A 24,623-nucleotide genomic window follows, 5' to 3' on the forward strand; every position below is an offset into this window, starting at 1 on the left:
CTTAAGGGGTCCTCTTACTTCATGGCCAAACAGTAGTTCAAAAGGTGAGAAGCCCAGTGATTCATTTGGAGATTCTCTTGCGGCAAATACAACAAATGGAAGACCTTTATCCCAGTCTTTCTGATGTTCCAAACAGTATTTCTTGAGCATCGATTTGAGTGTTTGATGATATCTCTCCAACGCTCCTTGGGTCTGGGGATGGTAAGCTGAAGACGTGATCTGGGTGATGCCCAACTCTTTCAGGGACTGCTTGAAAACGTTTGACATGAAATTACTTCCCCGGTCTGACTGTACCTCCTTGGGCAGACCAAACTTTGTGAAGAACCCTAACATTTCCTTAACCACGTTCTTTGCTGAAATATTTCTAAGTGGAATGGCTTCAGGATAACGAGTAGCCAAATCAATCATGGTCAACACATAAGAAAATCCTGAAGAAGTCTTAGGAAGAGGGCCCACAATATCCACCAACACACGGGTGAAAGGCGCCTCAAAAGGGGGAATGGGAACTAGAGGTGCAACCTTTTCGGTCTGATTACACTTCCCCACAACTTGACAGGTGTGACAAGACTTACAATACCAGGAAACATCCCTGAAGATACCTGGCCAGTAGAAGTGTTTCAAAATGCGTGCCACAGTCTTCCTCACTCCAAGGTGTCCTGCCAAACTGGAATCATGAGCCACTTGAATGATATCCTGCCTACAAACACGAGGGATGACAACTTGATGTACAACCTCCCATTCACAGTCGGCTGATGCTGTTGGGGGTCTCCACTTCCTCATAAGTACTCCTGACTTTACATAATAACAAGTAGAAGCACCGGCTGACTCTTCTTCACTGTAAGCAGAGTTAGCTAGACCTTTCAACTCAGGGTCAGCAACCTGCAACTCAACCAACTCTTGACGAGACAAATTATCAACACTATGGGTTACTGCCTCATCTGGTGAGTGGTCCAAATTAGCAAGAAAAGTGTCAGCTAGGATAACATCATCATCATCATTATCCTCTAAATCACCAGTAACTTTAGACTTAGCCCTAGTGACAGCACATGCAGGGAACACATCAGGGACATCACAATCCTGGGACACAGCCACTGGCTCACTAGACAACTGAGGAGCTGGACACACTTGACTTCCACCAATATCATTTCCAAGTAAGAAAGTTACACCTGACATTGGGAGTGTTTCAACCAACCCAACCATAACGGAACCATTAACAAAACCAGACTCTAAATTCACTCTGCACAGAGGAACAGAGAAGTAATTATTCCCTACACCTTGTAAGATTACAGTTTCATCAGAGGAATTAACATTAGGGCCTAGAACACTGGTCAGCATAAGGGATTGGCAAGCACCTGTATCACGATATATTTTAACTGATTTCCTGTCATTACTGTCCAGAGGACTGACAAAACCATCAGACAGGAAATTAGCACATGAACTCTTGAGAGTGTCACCCACGTTACTGCTCAAAAGAGGAGCTCCATCATGAGAATTTAAGTTACCCCTCAAAGCAGGTTCAGTTAACTCAGTTAAAGAATTCTGGGAACTCTTAAGAGTGGACACTAGACCAATTGACTGAATATTTAAAGACTCCTTTTTGTTCACATCACGCTGTCTCCTGAAACATCTCTCCGTAGTATGACCAAGCTTACTACAATAAGTACATTTACTTTTCTGAAATCTAGAGGTGAAGCTGGTATTTACTTCCTGAGAAACATCATCTTTATTCTCTTTCCTGTTACCTGTACTCTGAGTAGAGGCAACGTACTTACTCTCAGCTTTCCCTTTTCTCTAGAATATCTCTTGTGAGTGAGAACATACTCATCAGCTAAAACTGCAGCATCAGACAAATTATCTATTCTTTTCTCATCAAGATATAGGCTTACATCTTTATAAATACACCTTTTGAAGTCCTCCAGCAAAATCATCTGCTTAAATTTATCAAAATCAGAATCCACATTCTTAGAATTTAACCACTACTCTAACAGATCTTCTTTGATTTTTGCATACTCAACATGGGATTGCTTATCTTGCTTGTAAGTTGTCCTAAATTTTACTCTATAGGCTTCAGGAACAAGCTCATAGGCCTTAAGAATCAAGCTCTTAACTACATCATAATTATCAGACTGATCCTGAGGCAAAGATGCATAAGTTACTTGAGCTTTACCGGTGAGAACAGTTTGAAGGAGTACTGGCCAATACTCCTTAGGCCAATTAAAACCTGTAGCTACCCTCTCAAACAACTGAAAATACTTTGTTAAATCAGATTCATTAAAAGTAGGGACAAGTTTAACATTTTTAGCCACATCAAAATCATCAGAGCAAGATGATCCAGTTCCACCTTGTTTCATGCGATACTCATGGTCTGCCTGAATCCTGGCAAGTTCAATTTGTGCCTGAGCCTGTACCTCTGCCTCTTGAATAAGAGCATTTGCCTCATTAACACGAGCCTCCTGCAGGGCTAGCTGTAACTTAGCTAATTCAATCTGCGTTTGCTCATTTGGAGGAGTTACATTAAACAAGCTTTCATTAATCATGGCAAGAATTTGATCTTTAGACTGATGAGAGCGAACAACAAATCCCAATTGTTGAGCAACAATCTTAAGTTCATTCTTTGTTCTGTTTTCTATATCACACACTGTTTGCACATTTGACAAAAAGTCCTTGGCTTCATCAAGTGTAGTAATAGTAGACATAATTAATAAGAAACAGTCACAAAATATCAAGCAATATCCTTATGATAATATCCTGAATATCCTGATATGAGGTCGCCAAATTTATGTTACGGAACAGAGAAAGATAATGTACACTTTAAGTGAGAATACGAAGAGTCACTACTGTCCCGTAAAGTTCCAGGTTCAAAACAAAAAGAGTTAGGTAAAATTACAAGTTAAAGTTTAATGCTCAAACTAACAACAAAACATTCAGGACTCATAAGGATAATGTAATGGCAAATAAACAGGTTAAATATATGGTTAACTGCAATAGCCTCTATTAACACGAAATTAGCAAGAGTAAATTTATCTAAGTCAGCCCTGATAAAATGAGATACCAGATAATACTCAGTGAATGCCAGATAAATTATTACAGATACAAACTATTATCAAAAATGACTGACATAAAACCCAACATCAATCAAAAACCTCACTAGGCCTAAGAATTAACCTTATGCTACATAGTACAAGAAAAATGCAATAACACTTATACTCAAATCACACACAGCTGCTAGATGTTTGGAGATTTCTTGAGCACTCACAATAATAATATCTGTACAGGGGAGGACAGAGATGTGAACAAAATGAGGAGCAGATCTAAGTGGCCATGATGCAGAGACTGAGCTCATTATATAGGGGCTGGCAGAGCTTGATACAACTTGTAAGAGGGACGCGCAAATGAAGCCATGGGGACAAAGAGATGAAAATCCCGCACTGAAACAACAGAAATGACGACTTACTCTACTATAACGGTAGAAGGGGGGAACTGAGGCAGAACACGCTCGTGATCAAACATGCAGCATACTGTGCGTTAAAATTGCACAAAGGATGATGAAATCATAGGCTATGTAACACCTCCCCACAAAGAAAAAAGAAATTTACAAAGGAAATTTCTTATTACTCTAAAACAATCCGTACATGGCATTACAGAACATGCAAAAGTCTTTCCTAATTTTACAAAACATGAGATCTCCCTAGCACGTTCAGTCATAGGTACTTGCCAGTATCCCTTTAACAAATCAAACTTACTTATGTACCTAGCCTTTCCGATCTTGTCTATGCAATCTTCCACACGAGGGAGAGGGTAAGTGTCTGTTTTAGTTATCTGATTAACATGTCTGTAGTCGATGCAAAGCCTCTGTGACCCACCTGGCTTAGGGACTAGAGTCACAGGAGAACTCCACTCGCTCTGACAGGGCTCAATCATCTTGTGGTCCAACAGGTAGCCAAGCTCCTTCTGGATGAGAGGAACTTTCACTGGGTTCACACGGTAAGGAGGCAATTTAATTGGCTTTGCGTCTCCAACATCGACATCATGCATCAACACAGTGGTTCTTCCTGGAGTGGCACGGAACACTTGCGGGTACTCCTGCAGTAATGCCGAAAACTCCTGCCTTTCCTTGGGAGGTAGATGAGAAAGCTTAGTCTGGAGATCATTCATGATATCAGGATTCTTCCCCAAACTATCACTCAGGCTCATACTGCATGGGAGAGCTTCACTTGCAGACTCGGGTGGAACAGCTACAGTGCAGACTGGATTATTTTCGTCCCGCCTGTGATATAACTTTAGCATGTTGATGTGACATAGTTGCTTGCTCTTTCTACGATCTGGTGTGGCGATGACATAGTTGACATCACTGAGTTTCTTCTCCACGAAATAAGGACCACTAAACTTGGCTTGAAGAGGTTGCCCATGAACTGGTAGCAGAATCAAAACCTGATCTCCTGGCTGAAAGTGGCGTAACCTGGACTTCTTATCATACCAAGTCTTCATCTTCTCCTGAGCAGCTCCTAAATTCTCTCTCGCCAGCTGTAAAGCAGTGGACAGCCGTTCTTTGAACTTCATCACATACTCCAGCAGGTTGACGTCATCTTCCTCCGACAGCCAGCATTCCTTGAGTAACTTAAGAGGTCCTCTTACTTCATGGCCAAACAGTAGTTCAAAAGGTGAGAAGCCCAGTGATTCATTTGGAGATTCTCTTGCGGCAAATACAACAAATGGAAGACCTTTATCCCAGTCTTTCTGATGTTCCAAACAGTATTTCTTGAGCATCGATTTGAGTGTTTGATGATATCTCTCCAACGCTCCTTGGGTCTGGGGATGGTAAGCTGAAGACGTGATCTGGGTGATGCCCAACTCTTTCAGGGACTGCTTGAAAACGTTTGACATGAAATTACTTCCCGGTCTGACTGTACCTCCTTGGGCAGACCAAACTTTGTGAAGAACCCTAACATTTCCTTAACCACGTTCTTTGCTGAAATATTTCTAAGTGGAATGGCTTCAGGATAACGAGTAGCCAAATCAATCATGGTCAACACATAAGAAAATCCTGAAGAAGTCTTAGGAAGAGGGCCCACAATATCCACCAACACACGGGTGAAAGGCGCCTCAAAAGGGGGAATGGGAACTAGAGGTGCAACCTTTTCGGTCTGATTACACTTCCCCACAACTTGACAGGTGTGACAAGACTTACAATACCAGGAAACATCCCTGAAGATACCTGGCCAGTAGAAGTGTTTCAAAATGCGTGCCACAGTCTTCCTCACTCCAAGGTGTCCTGCCAAACTGGAATCATGAGCCACTTGAATGATATCCTGCCTACAAACACGAGGGATGACAACTTGATGTACAACCTCCCATTCACAGTCGGCTGATGCTGTTGGGGGTCTCCACTTCCTCATAAGTACTCCTGACTTTACATAATAACAAGTAGAAGCACCGGCTGACTCTTCTTCACTGTAAGCAGAGTTAGCTAGACCTTTCAACTCAGGGTCAGCAACCTGCAACTCAACCAACTCTTGACGAGACAAATTATCAACACTATGGGGTACTGCCTCATCTGGTGAGTGGTCCAAATTAGCAAGAAAAGTGTCAGCTAGGATAACATCATCATCATCATTATCCTCTAAATCACCAGTAACTTTAGACTTAGCCCTAGTGACAGCACATGCAGAGAACACATCAGGGACATCACAATCCTGGGACACAGCCACTGGCTCACTAGACAACTGAGGAGCTGGACACACTTGACTTCCACCAATATCATTTCCAAGTAAGAAAGTTACACCTGACATTGGGAGTGTTTCAACCAACCCAACCATAACGGAACCGTTAACAAAACCAGACTCTAAATTCACTCTGCACAGAGGAACAGAGAAGTAATTATTCCCTACACCTTGTAAGATTACAGTTTCATCAGAGGAATTAACATTAGGGCCTAGAACACTGGTCAGCATAAGGGATTGGCAAGCACCTGTATCACGATATATTTTAACTGATTTCCTGTCATTACTGTCCAGAGGACTGACAAAACCATCAGACAGGAAATTAGCACATGAACTCTTGAGAGTGTCACCCACGTTACTGCTCAAAAGAGGAGCTCCATCATGAGAATTTAAGTTACCCCTCAAAGCAGGTTCAGTTAACTCAGTTAAAGAATTCTGGGAACTCTTAAGAGTGGACACTAGACCAATTGACTGAATATTTAAAGACTCCTTTTTGTTCACATCACGCTGTCTCCTGAAACATCTCTCCGTAGTATGACCAAGCTTACTACAATAAGTACATTTACTTTTCTGAAATCTAGAGGTGAAGCTGGTATTTACTTCCTGAGAAACATCATCTTTATTCTCTTTCCTGTTACCTGTACTCTGAGTAGAGGCAACGTACTTACTCTCAGCTTTCCCTTTTTCTCTAGAATATCTCTTGTGAGTGAGAACATACTCATCAGCTAAAACTGCAGCATCAGACAAATTATCTATTCTTTTCTCATCAAGATATAGGCTTACATCTTTATAAATACACCTTTTGAAGTCCTCCAGCAAAATCATCTGCTTAAATTTATCAAAATCAGAATCCACATTCTTAGAATTTAACCACTGCTCTAACAGATCTTCTTTGATTTTTGCATACTCAACATGGGATTGCTTATCTTGCTTGTAAGTTGTCCTAAATTTTACTCTATAGGCTTCAGGAACAAGCTCATAGGCCTTAAGAATCAAGCTCTTAACTACATCATAATTATCAGACTGATCCTGAGGCAAAGATGCATAAGTTACTTGAGCTTTACCGGTGAGAACAGTTTGAAGGAGTACTGGCCAATACTCCTTAGGCCAATTAAAACCTGTAGCTACCCTCTCAAACAACTGAAAATACTTTGTTAAATCAGATTCATTAAAAGGAGGGACAAGTTTAACATTTTTAGCCACATCAAAATCATCAGAGCAAGATGATCCAGTTCCACCTTGTTTCATGCGATACTCATGGTCTGCCTGAATCCTGGCAAGTTCAATTTGTGCCTGAGCCTGTACCTCTGCCTCTTGAATAAGAGCATTTGCCTCATTAACACGAGCCTCCTGCAGGGCTAGCTGTAACTTAGCTAATTAAATCTGCGTTTGCTCATTTGGAGGAGTTACATTAAACAAGCTTTCATTAATCATGGCAAGAATTTGATCTTTAGACTGATGAGAGCGAACAACAAATCCCAATTGTTGAGCAACAATCTTAAGTTCATTCTTTGTTCTGTTTTCTATATCACACACTGTTTGCACATTTGACAAAAAGTCCTTGGCTTCATCAAGTGTAGTAATAGTAGACATAATTAATAAGAAACAGTCACAAAATATCAAGCAATATCCTTATGATAATATCCTGAATATCCTGATATGAGGTCGCCAAATTTATGTTACGGAACAGAGAAAGATAATGTACACTTTAAGTGAGAATACGAAGAGTCACTACTGTCCCGTAAAGTTCCAGGTTCAAAACAAAAGAGTTAGGTAAAATTACAAGTTAAAGTTTAATGCTCAAACTAACAACAAAACATTCAGGACTCATAAGGATAATGTAATGGCAAATAAACAGGTTAAATACATGGTTAACTGCAATAGCCTCTATTAACACGAAATTAGCAAGAGTAAATTTATCTAAGTCTGCCCTGATAAAATGAGATACCAGATAATACTCAGTGAATGCCAGATAAATTATTACAGATACAAACTATTATCAAAAATGACTGACATAAAACCCAACATCAATCAAAAACCTCACTAGGCCTAAGAATTAACCTTATGCTACATAGTACAAGAAAAATGCAATAACACTTATACTCAAATCACACACAGCTGTTAGATGTTTGGAGATTTCTTGAGCACTCACAATAATAATATCTGTACAGGGGAGGACAGAGATGTGAACAAAATGAGGAGCAGATCTAAGTGGCCATGATGCAGAGACTGAGCTCATTATATAGGGGCTGGCAGAGCTTGATACAACTTGTAAGAGGGACGCGCAAATGAAGCCATGGGGACAAAGAGATGAAAATCCCGCACTGAAACAACAGAAATGACGACTTACTCTACTATAACGGTAGAAGGGGGGAACTGAGGCAGAACACGCTCGTGATCAAACATGCAGCATACCGTGCGTTAAAATTGCACAAAGGATGATGAAATCATAGGCTATGTAACACCTCCCCACAAAGAAAAAAGAAATTTACAAAGGAAATTTCTTATTACTCTAAAACAATCCGTACATGGCATTACAGAACATGCAAAAGTCTTTCCTAATTTTACAAAACATGAGATCTCCCTAGCACGTTCAGTCATAGGTACTTGCCAGTATCCCTTTAACAAATCAAACTTACTTATGTACCTAGCCTTTCCGATCTTGTCTATGCAATCTTCCACACGAGGGAGAGGGTAAGTGTCTGTTTTAGTTATCTGATTAACACGTCTGTAGTCGATGCAAAGCCTCTGTGACCCACCTGGCTTAGGGACTAGAGTCACAGGAGAACTCCACTCGCTCTGACAGGGCTCAATCATCTTGTGGTCCAACAGGTAGCCAAGCTCCTTCTGGATGAGAGGAACTTTCACTGGGTTCACACGGTAAGGAGGCAATTTAATTGGCTTTGCGTCTCCAACATCGACATCATGCATCAACACAGTGGTTCTTCCTGGAGTGGCACGGAACACTTGCGGGTACTCCTGCAGTAATGCCGAAAACTCCTGCCTTTCCTTGGGAGGTAGATGAGAAAGCTTAGTCTGGAGATCATTCATGATATCAGGATTCTTCCCCAAACTATCACTCAGGCTCATACTGCATGGGAGAGCTTCACTTGCAGACTCGGGTGGAACAGCTACAGTGCAGACTGGATTATTTTCGTCCCGCCTGTGATATAACTTTAGCATGTTGATGTGACATAGTTGCTTGCTCTTTCTACGATCTGGTGTGGCGATGACATAGTTGACATCACTGAGTTTCTTCTCCACGAAATAAGGACCACTAAACTTGGCTTGAAGAGGTTGCCCATGAACTGGTAGCAGAATCAAAACCTGATCTCCTGGCTGAAAGTGGCGTAACCTGGACTTCTTATCATACCAAGTCTTCATCTTCTCCTGAGCAGCTCCTAAATTCTCTCTCGCCAGCTGTAAAGCAGTGGACAGCCGTTCTTTGAACTTCATCACATACTCCAGCAGGTTGACGTCATCTTCCTCCGACAGCCAGCATTCCTTGAGTAACTTAAGGGGTCCTCTTACTTCATGGCCAAACAGTAGTTCAAAAGGTGAGAAGCCCAGTGATTCATTTGGAGATTCTCTTGCGGCAAATACAACAAATGGAAGACCTTTATCCCAGTCTTTCTGATGTTCCAAACAGTATTTCTTGAGCATCGATTTGAGTGTTTGATGATATCTCTCCAACGCTCCTTGGGTCTGGGGATGGTAAGCTGAAGACGTGATCTGGGTGATGCCCAACTCTTTCAGGGACTGCTTGAAAACGTTTGACATGAAATTACTTCCCCGGTCTGACTGTACCTCCTTGGGCAGACCAAACTTTGTGAAGAACCCTAACATTTCCTTAACCACGTTCTTTGCTGAAATATTTCTAAGTGGAATGGCTTCAGGATAACGAGTAGCCAAATCAATCATGGTCAACACATAAGAAAATCCTGAAGAAGTCTTAGGAAGAGGGCCCACAATATCCACCAACACACGGGTGAAAGGCGCCTCAAAAGGGGGAATGGGAACTAGAGGTGCAACCTTTTCGGTCTGATTACACTTCCCCACAACTTGACAGGTGTGACAAGACTTACAATACCAGGAAACATCCCTGAAGATACCTGGCCAGTAGAAGTGTTTCAAAATGCGTGCCACAGTCTTCCTCACTCCAAGGTGTCCTGCCAAACTGGAATCATGAGCCACTTGAATGATATCCTGCCTACAAACACGAGGGATGACAACTTGATGTACAACCTCCCATTCACAGTCGGCTGATGCTGTTGGGGGTCTCCACTTCCTCATAAGTACTCCTGACTTTACATAATAACAAGTAGAAGCACCGGCTGACTCTTCTTCACTGTAAGCAGAGTTAGCTAGACCTTTCAACTCAGGGTCAGCAACCTGCAACTCAACCAACTCTTGACGAGACAAATTATCAACACTATGGGTTACTGCCTCATCTGGTGAGTGGTCCAAATTAGCAAGAAAAGTGTCAGCTAGGATAACATCATCATCATCATTATCCTCTAAATCACCAGTAACTTTAGACTTAGCCCTAGTGACAGCACATGCAGGGAACACATCAGGGACATCACAATCCTGGGACACAGCCACTGGCTCACTAGACAACTGAGGAGCTGGACACACTTGACTTCCACCAATATCATTTCCAAGTAAGAAAGTTACACCTGACATTGGGAGTGTTTCAACCAACCCAACCATAACGGAACCATTAACAAAACCAGACTCTAAATTCACTCTGCACAGAGGAACAGAGAAGTAATTATTCCCTACACCTTGTAAGATTACAGTTTCATCAGAGGAATTAACATTAGGGCCTAGAACACTGGTCAGCATAAGGGATTGGCAAGCACCTGTATCACGATATATTTTAACTGATTTCCTGTCATTACTGTCCAGAGGACTGACAAAACCATCAGACAGGAAATTAGCACATGAACTCTTGAGAGTGTCACCCACGTTACTGCTCAAAAGAGGAGCTCCATCATGAGAATTTAAGTTACCCCTCAAAGCAGGTTCAGTTAACTCAGTTAAAGAATTCTGGGAACTCTTAAGAGTGGACACTAGACCAATTGACTGAATATTTAAAGACTCCTTTTTGTTCACATCACGCTGTCTCCTGAAACATCTCTCCGTAGTATGACCAAGCTTACTACAATAAGTACATTTACTTTTCTGAAATCTAGAGGTGAAGCTGGTATTTACTTCCTGAGAAACATCATCTTTATTCTCTTTCCTGTTACCTGTACTCTGAGTAGAGGCAACGTACTTACTCTCAGCTTTCCCTTTTTCTCTAGAATATCTCTTGTGAGTGAGAACATACTCATCAGCTAAAACTGCAGCATCAGACAAATTATCTATTCTTTTCTCATCAAGATATAGGCTTACATCTTTATAAATACACCTTTTGAAGTCCTCCAGCAAAATCATCTGCTTAAATTTATCAAAATCAGAATCCACATTCTTAGAATTTAACCACTACTCTAACAGATCTTCTTTGATTTTTGCATACTCAACATGGGATTGCTTATCTTGCTTGTAAGTTGTCCTAAATTTTACTCTATAGGCTTCAGGAACAAGCTCATAGGCCTTAAGAATCAAGCTCTTAACTACATCATAATTATCAGACTGATCCTGAGGCAAAGATGCATAAGTTACTTGAGCTTTACCGGTGAGAACAGTTTGAAGGAGTACTGGCCAATACTCCTTAGGCCAATTAAAACCTGTAGCTACCCTCTCAAACAACTGAAAATACTTTGTTAAATCAGATTCATTAAAAGTAGGGACAAGTTTAACATTTTTAGCCACATCAAAATCATCAGAGCAAGATGATCCAGTTCCACCTTGTTTCATGCGATACTCATGGTCTGCCTGAATCCTGGCAAGTTCAATTTGTGCCTGAGCCTGTACCTCTGCCTCTTGAATAAGAGCATTTGCCTCATTAACACGAGCCTCCTGCAGGGCTAGCTGTAACTTAGCTAATTCAATCTGCGTTTGCTCATTTGGAGGAGTTACATTAAACAAGCTTTCATTAATCATGGCAAGAATTTGATCTTTAGACTGATGAGAGCGAACAACAAATCCCAATTGTTGAGCAACAATCTTAAGTTCATTCTTTGTTCTGTTTTCTATATCACACACTGTTTGCACATTTGACAAAAAGTCCTTGGCTTCATCAAGTGTAGTAATAGTAGACATAATTAATAAGAAACAGTCACAAAATATCAAGCAATATCCTTATGATAATATCCTGAATATCCTGATATGAGGTCGCCAAATTTATGTTACGGAACAGAGAAAGATAATGTACACTTTAAGTGAGAATACGAAGAGTCACTACTGTCCCGTAAAGTTCCAGGTTCAAAACAAAAGAGTTAGGTAAAATTACAAGTTAAAGTTTAATGCTCAAACTAACAACAAAACATTCAGGACTCATAAGGATAATGTAATGGCAAATAAACAGGTTAAATATATGGTTAACTGCAATAGCCTCTATTAACACGAAATTAGCAAGAGTAAATTTATCTAAGTCAGCCCTGATAAAATGAGATACCAGATAATACTCAGTGAATGCCAGATAAATTATTACAGATACAAACTATTATCAAAAATGACTGACATAAAACCCAACATCAATCAAAAACCTCACTAGGCCTAAGAATTAACCTTATGCTACATAGTACAAGAAAAAATGCAATAACACTTATACTCAAATCACACACAGCTGCTAGATGTTTGGAGATTTCTTGAGCACTCACAATAATAATATCTGTACAGGGGAGGACAGAGATGTGAACAAAATGAGGAGCAGATCTAAGTGGCCATGATGCAGAGACTGAGCTCATTATATAGGGGCTGGCAGAGCTTGATACAACTTGTAAGAGGGACGCGCAAATGAAGCCATGGGGACAAAGAGATGAAAATCCCGCACTGAAACAACAGAAATGACGACTTACTCTACTATAACGGTAGAAGGGGGGAACTGAGGCAGAACACGCTCGTGATCAAACATGCAGCATACTGTGCGTTAAAATTGCACAAAGGATGATGAAATCATAGGCTATGTAACAATGTGTAAGCTTGTGCCCGCATATATAAGCATGTATGAGTTTGCTTGTGTGTCTGTGTGGACACGTGTGGACATGAGCAAGCGCGTGGGAAGGTGTGTGTGAACATGTGCATGTGCACGTGTGTGCTTGAGCATGTGCATGTGCGCTTATGTGCGTGAGCAATGCGTGTGCTCTTGTGGGTGAGCATGTGCGTGTGCCAGTGTGGGTGAGCATGTGTGAGCACGTGCGTGTGCCCGAGCATGTGCGTGTGCTCTTGTGGTGAGCATGTGCGTGTGCCCGTGTGGGTGAGCATGTGCGTGTGCTCTTGTGGGTGAGCATGTGCGTGTGCCCGTGTGGGTGAGCATGTACGTGTGCCCGTGTGGGTGAGCATGTGCGTGTGCCCGTGTGGGTGAGCGTGTGTCCGTGTGGGTGAGCGCGCGCACGCGTGCCTGCGTGTGTGTGTGTGTGTGTGTGTGTGTGTGTGTGTGTGTGTGTGTGTGTGTGCACGCGCATGAGTATAATGTTGTAAGGGCGTGGTCGTACTTGTGTGAATACTGTGATGGACAAGGTACAGTGAAGCTCCCAGGTACTGCTGCTGTGCCTGCAACATGAACCCTGGACGGAACCTGCAGTGACTGGTTTCCTCCCGTACATCATTTTTCCGGCAGGTGTGTCCCTGCCCTGAAGAATGTTTGCTGCAACCGCTGATGTCATTAGGGATGTAAGTTATATAAAAGTGATAAGGCAACGAAAATAGTCAATAGAGAACTATATGTATGTATGTTTGTATGTATAGTTATGTATGATGCATGTGTAAATGTGTGTATGTATTGTGATGAACGATTTGCACACGCCTAACCTTAGAAGGCAGCTCTACTAGGTACAGTCATGGCCATAAATAATCATCTATCCCCCTGTACCCCGCGCCTCAGGCTGGCTCCTTTATGCGCGGCAGGTCTCACTGGAATAAGAGGGGCTGAGAGGAAGGGACCGGAGAGAGAGGGAGAGGGAGAGGTGGGTGGGAGGACGAGCGATGGTGCTGGGGTGGAGTGAGGGAGGGGAAGGAGGGTAGGTAGGGGAGGGAGAATGAAATGCGAAGTTTTCATTCATTCATTCATTGCCAGATGCCATGTATGCCAAACGGGGTGGCCAAGGGCTTAGAGTTAATTGTTTTACAGGAAGGGGCACTAATCCTCCACCAACCCCACTTGACACGTAGGGATGCCAACAGCATCTGGTGTTCCCAGGCGGTCACCCATCCAAGTACTAACCAGACCCAACGTTGCTTAACTTCGCTGATCGGACGGGAAGCGGTGTACTCAACGTGGTATGCGAAGTTGTGGCCACATAATCTATTTTCTTTCATTCAGGGCATCATATGAAGGAGTTACTATCCGGTAGATAAAGCTGCATTACACCTTGTATAGCGGTGTCAGATAAACTTCTGATAGGTGGTGATATCAAGGGCTAGCTCGTGAGAAGTATACTGACGTGACAAATCAAATATTAGTGCAGAGCCATCGAGACTGCGAGGGCCCAGATTGCCAACGCGTGGAAACCAGAGAACGAGGGGACACGGGCCCGCCCCCTCCAGCACACCAAGGACTAGTGGGAGCTGTTCAAACGAAACCAGCAAACCACCAACAACATTGTTTCCCCGGTGCCGCGACGCCTGTATGATATTTTTAAGGCATGACATCACTGGACTACTTACTAAAGCCCTGTCCACACGAGCGGGCAATGCCCGCGGGCACAAGCGAGCAGTTTGCTGTTGACGGGCTCACCGCTTGTGCCCGCGGGCAAATGCGTGGCAATTTACGCATTTGCCCGCGGGCACAAGCGGTGAGCCCGTCAACAGGCAAACTGCTCGCTTGTGCCCGCGGGCATTGCCCGCTCGTGTGGACATGGCTAAAGGCGTTCCTGGTTGCTTTGGCTTGACCATTGTCGGTAAACATTGACATAGATATATTCTGGAAGTTTTGGTAGGATTTTGTTTCATTTTCTCTCTAACAGATTATGAAAGATACCGTTATCATATCTACCCATGAGCACAAACATCAAATTTATTTACCTTTTCCGTACAGTTATTTTGAATAGCCTTTTCATATAGAGATGTTATTAAATAATTACTGAATTGACATGATGGTGGCTGTATAGACTGAATGTATACGGCAAAGGTGATCATATTTACTGTGGACACAGCCATGTTAAAGGTTGCATATAATACTAGTTCCAAAAATTAATTACATGTAAGGGTAGAGGACGTTTCTTACACAAAACATTACGGAAGTCAACGCCATCCAGATTCCATTCTGCGTCTGAAGTCAAAATACACGGATAAGCACAAATATCTGGCTCCGCACTAATGTTTGATCTGTCACGTCAGTATATTTCTCTCACGAGCCAGGCCTTGATATCACCACCTATCTAAAGCTTGTTATCTGACGACGCTATACAAGGTGTAATGCACCTTTATCTATCGCATAGTAATTCCTTTATATGATGCCCTGAATGAAAGAAAATAGACAAATTATGTGGCCGCAACATCGCATTTCACTCTCCCTCCTCTACCTGCACTCCCTCCCCTCCCTCACTCCACCCCAGTACCATCGCTCGTCCCCCCACCCACCTTCCTTTCTCTCTCTGACCCCTCCCTCTCAGCCCCTCTTACTCCAGTATGACTTGCCGCGCATAAAGGAGCCAGCCTGGGGCATGGGGTACAGGAGGATTGGAGATTGTTTATGGCCACGACTGTACACTCACACCAAAAAGTATCGGTGCACACTTGACGCAAAGCATTTTGAGACAAGGACGGTGGCTACTGGAAACTGAACAACGATTTTTTTCCCTCATGCTGATACACTTGCTATCTCAAGAATGTAATATATGGTTTGTTTTTAACATTTTCTAGTCCGTATTGTTATTATATGTATAGCAAATTAGTTACAAATAAACCTTACCAAAAATTCATGATCTATAATGGTCATTTCGGATATCATCGTGCCTTACCTGTGCGATACTTTTAGGTGTGACTGTACTTTTATGCAGTATTTTCAGAGGCTTAAATGGCAACCAATCCACAGAGCTGGAAACTCTACTCTGCCACTGCCTGCGCCCAGTGCTTCACGCATGGATATGGCTGTGGAAGGCTTAGGGTGAAAATTATGTTGTAGTGACCATGTTTGTGAGGGGTCATGTCACCTAGGAACCTCGATAGGGTGAGAACATGTCAAATCCCATGCAAGAACATACTACTCACCCTCTTAAATTGTGCCAGCAGAAAAAGGATTGATGTTCAGGTTATCCACCCGACCGTCGTAATCTCCAACAGAATAGTAAAACAAAGAAAAGCTCTCGGAAAAAATATCTCAATCAAAGTAAACGAAAGGAAACCAACGACAATTAGAAACCAATATTGTGAAATGCAAAATAGATAAAGTCAGTACAAACTTAGAAAAAGATAAGTCCCAGTAAAAATAAGGGAAAGTAAATACTTAGTAAAGCACTAACAAACCACAATATTATTCCCAAGAGACAGATTTCCCGTACCCTTTGATTCCGATGATGCTCTTAATTTTACTCAGGCTGCAACTAACGATTTTATTCATCTTGAGTCTTCTAGTGGATAGGTTTATGAAGACTGTTTCTAACCCCTCCAGTTTGCAGTCTCGTTCACTGAATCAAATCGTCTGGTACCAGTAAAAATAACGCAAATAAAAAATCGTAAAGGAGTGGCAAAGAGGCCTTATGGACACCGTGGTACGAGGGGAAGGTTATGGCACATGTTCTGGTAAGCTTCGACACTGATCGGTCAGGTTGTGTTACGACTCTGTACAGTTCAAGGCAGCGTTAGATCTAGCTATTTTTTTGCTAGGCTTCTAAATTCAGACTCATCTGTACAGGATACATACGCCACGAATAAAGAGAGGAAAACAAGTGTCATTAACACTGGTCCCATGTAGGTAATGGCTACCTTACCTGAAGTTGCTGTTGTCCTCGAACAGCTGCGTCTTGGTTTGTATCTCGTTCTTGTAAGAAGGTTTGTTACCTTCGTGGGCCCCGCTGTTCTTTCACTCAGTACAGACTAAACGTGTTTGTCTACAACCCTCACCAGGAAGAATATCTTGTTTTTGTTTTGTATAAGGACATTCTACAATGTCAAACAATGAACGCAGTAGCTATCCTGTTCACTTGATGAATCCACGGCATCAACTGTTCAGATCTCGTGCGTTCGACTTGGTTACCTCTCTTGCCGCTACTGCTTCACTCGAAAGCTGGACGAAACACCACAGTACTGTCAGAATAAAACTCCTTATCTGATTATTTCTTTTTGATATGTACTGTTTAAAGGATTTTCTACAGTGAAGTATAACACTGTAAAATACATTAAGGGAAGCTTTCTTTAGTTAATATATGAAGTGGCTCAGTTTAAGGGACGCTTGTTACTACTACTGCTGATAACATCGCTGCGTCCTCAAAAACAACCCTGACATTCTACTCATCCTTTTGTATTAATGAAGGATAGAATGTTTCAACTCCTCTGTGATATCGCGGGGCCAAAAATGACACAGCCTCAGTATTGATAAGTGGAATTACGAATCTTTTTCTCTGTGGTTTGCTTCATTCTCTGGTTTAAGTTGGGTTACAGTATTTTATCAGCCTCTTTCACTCGCTCCAGTCTTGCACCTTCTCTCCAGCTAAGCCTTTCTCCTTTAGCTCGCTTCTTATACATTTTATTCTTGTTCTTGCTCGTCCTATTGTCCTCCTTCCGTGAACTTATATTTCCTTACCCACTTAGTCCTGCTCCTTCCCCATAACTTGAACATGCCTCCGTAATCTTCTATGCTTTACTTTTTAGATAACTCATATTTTAGTTATACTTCTAATTCTTCCGTTCCTAATCTCATAACTTCGCACATTCATCTCAGCATTTTCATCTCTACTGCGCATGTTTCTCTCTCCTGTATTTTTGCGTATGTCAAATTGCACTGCACTTCATCGCGGGTCTTAGCAGAGTTTTATGCAGTTTACAATTCTCTCTCTCTCTCTCTCTCTCTCTCTCTCTCTCTCTCTCTGACCTGACAGCATAGTTCTCCCATCCATATTGAATTCTGTAGTTTTTCTCAGCATCCAAATTTATATCATCGGACAAAATGGACCCCTGATATTCCAAACTTTCTTTTTAAATCTATCATCTTATTGACTGAATCCTTCCTCTTGATTCTGCCTACTAAACAACAAATATTCCATGTTCTTTCTGCTGATCATACCTACGTTGTCTTCTATAGGCTCTCTTCATTCCTCTAATTTTGATTTTACCGATTCCTTTCTTGATGCCACCTAGTTAATATCACCTCATACAAAAATACATTCCAGGGTGACTCCCCTTTAACATCTCCAGTGGTAACAAATAATAAACAGATAAAACAGAGGTTTAACCCGTCACGTCCCGAGGTTTTCCGCACCTCCGACATCCCCCAGTCCCGAGCCTTTTTGAAAAAAAAAAAATTGGCTAAAACTTCCGCTTAGGTTGAGAAACGAAGGAAAATCACAAAGAAAGTGGTTCCCGCGGTCTATAAATGGTCCATACAGGTGAGGTCCCCCGAGCCAGGTGTCGTGTTCTATAATGGACGTGATATGCGCTTACGTTTTCTATGGTAAGGAATACTGGGAGAAACAACACACAACACCTCTATATTTATTGAATTTGAACTAATAAACAATAACAGTAACAATATAATGGATTTCAGACACATATATATGAAAAATAAGCATTGTACCATCGCGCGAGCATAGCGAGTTTGGTCCGAGTCATAACATGCTATATGCTAAGTTTCTTGTATCAGTCAACCTATCATTTTTTTACTTGTATACTTCTGTTTCAATGACATTTTACCAATTACAACTGTTTGTAAGTGTTTTCAGATGTTTTCATTCATCATGATGACATGCAGCATAAGTATAGCGCACATTAGCTTAGTAAGCGCACTCGCTATGACTCGTATTTCAACATACCAAATTGTTTTATCACTTTCCAATTATTTTCCCCTTTACATAGAACCTTTCCTCCACCACTGTAAATGTTTTCAATTATTTTCATTCATTCCGAGGGCATTTAGCGATATGCTAGCGCATAATCACGTAGCAACCACGATCTCAAACACTCGTGTTTCATCATCTACTTTATTTATTCACTCCAATTATAATTTCCCACTTACATTACACACGTTTACACCCCTCCAATGCACTGTACATACTTACTGCCATTATTTATTCAAGTGAGCGTGAGAATATCGCATGAAAATACCCTCGCAATGAATGTTTCGACCAACATAATACTCACACCCTTATATACTAATTCTTCACATATATTACACACTTTACCACTTGCTGACTTTTATTTTCACTAATACGTGCCTTATTCATTCAACTGAGCGTCAGGATATCGCATCTCTATACACACGCTATGAATATTTGACTTAGAATATATTTCAGCACTTACAATAATTTGAACTTATATTATACCCGTAAGCATTTTCAATAATAATAATTATATAATTACGGGCCGTATTTATTGCACTGAGCGACAGAATATCACATCATAAAACCCTCGCTATGTATGTTTCCACTTACGGCATATTTATACACTTACATTCAATTTTTGCACTTATGTTATACACGTATGCACTTTATACTAATATTTGGAGATCCACATGACTGATAATTTCACTGAGCGTCTGTCTGTCGCATTTACCTCATAATTTCAGCGTCCTTTCGCATTCACACCATACTAAAATTGCATCAACGTGTGATATTCACTAAAACATGGGTGAATACAGAGACCCACGTCACACTGCACGCACTCATAGCGGGTGTCCTTCCTCTGTGTCGTGAGTCTCACCTGGGAATTACTGCACACGTGACATCTGCGTTGGGGCCTAGGTCTGTTTGGCTGGGGAGGGATAGGAGTGGGGAAATGGCGGCCGGATATTCTCAGGGGAGTTTGTGCAATAGGGGCAGTGCGGGTGCGATGTTGGGGCCTTTCAACAGCATACCGTGCAAAGATTTCTCTTGTGAGCTCCCTCACAAACCCTTCAAATGTTTCCTGAACTCCTGTTGTCATGGCATGAAGGTGGTGGCAATTCAGAGCAGTGATATCTAGCAAGTGAAAGAACAGTTTCTTATACCACTTCATCGTGGTCCTGGCACACTCTACCGTCGATATCATGAAGTCTGACTGGTCCACGAGGCGCATGTTTATATTATAATCCATGACTCACTCAGGTTTCCAAATACGACGCCTGTTCTCGCTACGGTAATCAACTGAATCAGTACGGTGCATCAAGGGGCGGTGAACCGTTGACAATAGGCTTACCTCTCTATTGTGATTCCACACAGTTGCAAGGATGTTGTTGGCTTTGAAGAAGACAACCTCATTCCTTGCAAGTTTCCGCCCTACCTTGGCCATGTGACGCCGGTTCACCTTCACTGTCCCACAGACTCCAGTTTCATGTGTGTGAAGATAACGAGCGAGAAGAGGGCTAGTGTACCAATTGTCCAGGTAGAGAACGTGACCACGATGAAGGTAGTCTTCTATCATCGTCTTTACCACTGCTCTCGACAGTCCAATACTTCGATCTTCTATTATGTCTGTTTGTGCACCGGTGTACAAGACTATGTCTTGCACGTATCCAGTCCTACAGTCGCACATAACAAAGATCTTGAACCCAAAACGGTGCCTTTTGCTGGGTATATACTGCCTAAATGAAATATTGCCTCTCCACAACACGAGACTCTCGTCTATGACGAGGTCTCTATAGGGATAGAATGAGGAACGAAAGGTTTGCCTGAGGTGATCAAAGGTCAACCTAATTCGCCTCATTTTATCAGTGTTGTTTGCATTTGCAGGGTCATGAGCATCATAGAAATGGAGGCGACTTAGAATTTGTTGAAACCGATTATGGCTCATCACTTGACCAAATATTGGGGTAAACATAACAGGGTCCCTAGTCCAGTAAGCAGGAATTCTTTTCTTTCGTATAATACCCATCAAAAGGACCAGGGCAAAAAATAAGAACATTTCTGGAAGGGAGACAGGGTAATCATAGATGACAGAATGCCTACTCCTTGTTCCCAATCTTTCACTCTCTAGGCGCTGGGTGCTTGCAAACAGGTTGGTTTGGTATACAATCTGCTCCACAAATGCCTCACTGAAAAACAGGTGGAAATAATCCAACCTGGTAGAATTACGGTGAATTCCTGGAGCAATGCAGCCAGATCGCCCCTGCTCAGTGAAGGGGTGAATGAGGGGAGAAAAATCACTCCCATCCTCCCAGTTCCATGCCACAAATCCCTCGTCCACATCATTCCCATCACCGCCTTCGTCTGGGTGGGGAGGAGATCCTGGTTGGGGAGGTGCGGGAGAAGGAGTGCGGAGGGCTTCCCCACTGTCACTCCTCTTCCCTTTGCCTTTACCCTTTCCCTTTCCCTTACCTTTACGGCCTTGAGGAACATTAAGGGGCTGTGGGGATGAAATAGGGGAATATTGGGGAGCAGAAGACGTGCTGGGGAGTGGTTCCTCCCCACCTTCCCCCTCCATGACAACACCACGTGCTTTCTCATGCACCCTAGCTTGACCACGTGGTAGGGGATATTGGGGAGCATAAGACATGCTTGGGAGTGGTTCCTCCCCACCTTCCCCCTCCCTCACAACCCCACGTGATAATGAACGCACCCGCACTCGCCCACGTGATCCACTACGCCGCCTCACACTATGTAGGGAGAGCAATGACTCACTCACGTCACTCTCACTTTCCATAATCCTCCCTGCACTTTCCCTTTCACTCCCCACTCCCTCCACTTCACTTCCTAACTCCCCAAACAAAATGCTAGGCCCATACCTGCTCATACGACGTGGTGTGCGCTCTGGGCCACGATGAGTTATGACCTCACGTCCATACCACGTGGCAGCATATCCCACAGCTCCGTCATCGTCATCGTCCTCGTCCTCGTCCTCGAATTCTGGTTCCAAATCACGTTGGGGATAGGGATAGGATGTTGCACGTGCCTTCATTGCCTGCTGCCCCTCTCTAGCAGCACGGTAAGTCACGTACTGCCGCCTCTTGGGAGATGGAACTTCTTCGTCGCTGCTGGTGATTTCTTCCTCCTCTGGCTGCACATAATCCTTATCCATAACCTCATCGTCCAGTGGGGAATCACTGTCGCCTGTAAAGGTGTCCAAGGTGGCTTGAATTTCGCTGTCTGAGAGACCTCTCTTAGCCATGTCTGAGCAGGACCGTTGCTACCAGGTGAGTGGATGAGTGGTGGGTTAGCGCGGGTCGCACGGGGTCGCCGAGTGTCCCTGCCTGGTGGCAAGTAGGGGAAGGTCATGCGAGGGTACGTACTGCAAATCAAGTGCAAAATTTGAAAATTGTCGAAATTATGCACATTGCAATTGCACGACGTACCGGTACGTCGCCGGGACTGGCAAATGCAAATCGTTGCAACGTACCCATACGTCGACGGGACGGGGCGGATTGAACAAAATCCTCATGTAACCCGACTCAGAGAGAGAGAGAGAGAGAGAGAGAGAGAGAGAGAGAGAGAGAGAATGTGTAAAAGACTTAGGCACTTAGATTTTCTATGCATTCTGATTAACATGTGGAGGCATCGGTTTGAATATAAGGTATGACGAAGCTTGTAGTCGACCAAGATGTGTCATTTATTTATATGCGATTATTGCAAGTTCATGACGCTGCGAAGTGTTATTTTTTTCTTGTGCAATTTACTTTCATGGTCAACAAATATTAATAACGCACTAACAAGTTCCTAGAAGCCTTGCCTTGTCCTCCCAGCGCTTCCATCTCCCCCGCCACAGAACCGCACATTCACGCACGCCTTCCGCAACTCTGCCTGAAAGAAATCCCCTTCAAACCCTAATTCTACTGATACAGATCAATACCCCGCAATAAAGGTATCACATTCATAACGTCTTGGTTTGCTGGTAAGTATAGCAAATGATATCCAGAGATGAGACAGTGAGGTGGGATGACTGCCACGATATCCAGAGAGAAAACAGTGAGGTGGAGATGAGACAGTGAGGTGGGATGACTACCACAATATCCAGAAATGAGACAGTGAGGTGGGATGAGTGTTATGGATTTCATTCCGTGTAATCCTTTGGGCCTGCAGATGAATAGGGATGTAGATGTATGTGAGTGCATCCACCATCCACTCACTTGATGTAATGCTACCTTTATGTTGTAAGTCCAATAATATATTCTACCCCAGGAAACCATTCACTACATTGGATGGTAATTGTATAACAAATGGTTGCCTGGTGGTCTAATTGGTCAGGACGATATAAGCTGATGGGACCACAAGGGTCTGCATCCATCCCTTGGCTAAGGCTTATTACTCGTTCAATACCATTCAGGGGCAAGCAGCTGGTTACTTTCGCCTAATTTTGCGACTATGAAGCCTACTCCTAGGACTCAATGCTCCTCATGGGGCAATAAAAGGTTGGATGATAGACAGATTAACAGATGTAATGTACGATGAAATGCAAACGTAAGGACCCAAAGCCACTATAGATGACTCATTATTCTAACGTCCACCTGTCAGTACTGGAACACTTATTTTTCCCACGTTATATAAAAAAGGGACATAGAGGTTATATTTTCCAACTGTACTCAGGGGCCCTTCTTACCATCCATATCTCCTTGTTTTGTCATTCCCTTTTCTTCCACTCCCAAGGATCGATCGATCTATCTATATACCTAGGCTGCTTCCCCCAAAGAACAGGAGGTAGCCGAGACAGGACGACACACTCCCAATCTACTCATCCATACACACACGTTTATTCCTATCTTAGCCCCAAGGATGTGCAGGGAAATTTCGAAGATCAGAACAGTTAACGAATGAAAGAGAATGAAAGACTGACTAAGAGGGTGTATGTAGGTGAAGTGGAGGGAGGGAGTGGGGAGGGGAGACCGAGGAAGAGGTGGAGGGTTAGAGTTGAGAGGTATATGAGGGAGGGGGCAGTGAGTTGGTGGGAGGACAGGCAAATGGTGGGTGACAGAGCAACTTGGAGGCGTTTTGTCTGCGGCCACCCTTCGCGGGATTAAGGCGACGTGCTATAGATTGATGGATGGAACAGTGAAATGCTTGATAATAAGAAAACTACAGTGATGCTTCAAAAGTATATTTCGTAGAGTCTATAAATGTATAAAAGGCGATACCGGAACACTGTCGAAGTTGGTACCTTGATTAGAAAATTAAATAATTCCTGTAACTCGATAACATGTTCACAGCCAGACTTTCAATATTATTCACACTACTCTTGTTGATGCTACGGAGAAATATAAGTTACGTTAAAATGTTGATCCTAGTTCTTAAAAAGTTATGTTAACTTATACAGAGAAGTATTGATTATGCATCGATGCCTTCTGTGTAATCTCTCTCTCTCTCTCTCTCTCTCTCTCTCTCTCTCTCTCTCTCTCTCTCTCTCTCTCTCTCTCTCGTTTACCTTACACAGACAAGTAAAAATGATTATGCATCGATGCCTTTTAAGTACTGACTCTCTCTCTCTCTCTCTCTCTCTCAAGAAGTTCAGTTAGTCGCCAGGTATCAAGCTAATCCCTGAAAGAACACTATATTTCCTACACAATATGGGCTTTAAACACACTGTAATTCACTCTGAGTCCTTGAAGGGAACACTGTCTGAAGTTCTTATCAGTCTAGAAAACTTTATCATCAAGCACACACTTTTCAGATATCAGTGTTTGTGATTGTGTGTGACGCGACGTGGTTCTGTAGGGGATGGTCAAGTTATATCTGTGTG

General features: G+C 42.7%; 1 pseudogene; it reads right to left on the reverse strand.

The window, feature by feature from the left end:
- Window positions 1-14,004: 14,004 nt before the first annotated feature.
- LOC145412228 (5S ribosomal RNA) lies at window positions 14,005-14,122 on the reverse strand (annotated as a pseudogene).
- Window positions 14,123-24,623: the final 10,501 nt, after the last annotated feature.

The sequence above is a fragment of the Coenobita brevimanus genome, chromosome 11, assembly GCF_032717465.1.
Source record: "Coenobita brevimanus isolate Jiangsu-jjx chromosome 11, ASM3271746v2, whole genome shotgun sequence".
NCBI lineage: Eukaryota > Metazoa > Arthropoda > Malacostraca > Decapoda > Coenobitidae > Coenobita > Coenobita brevimanus.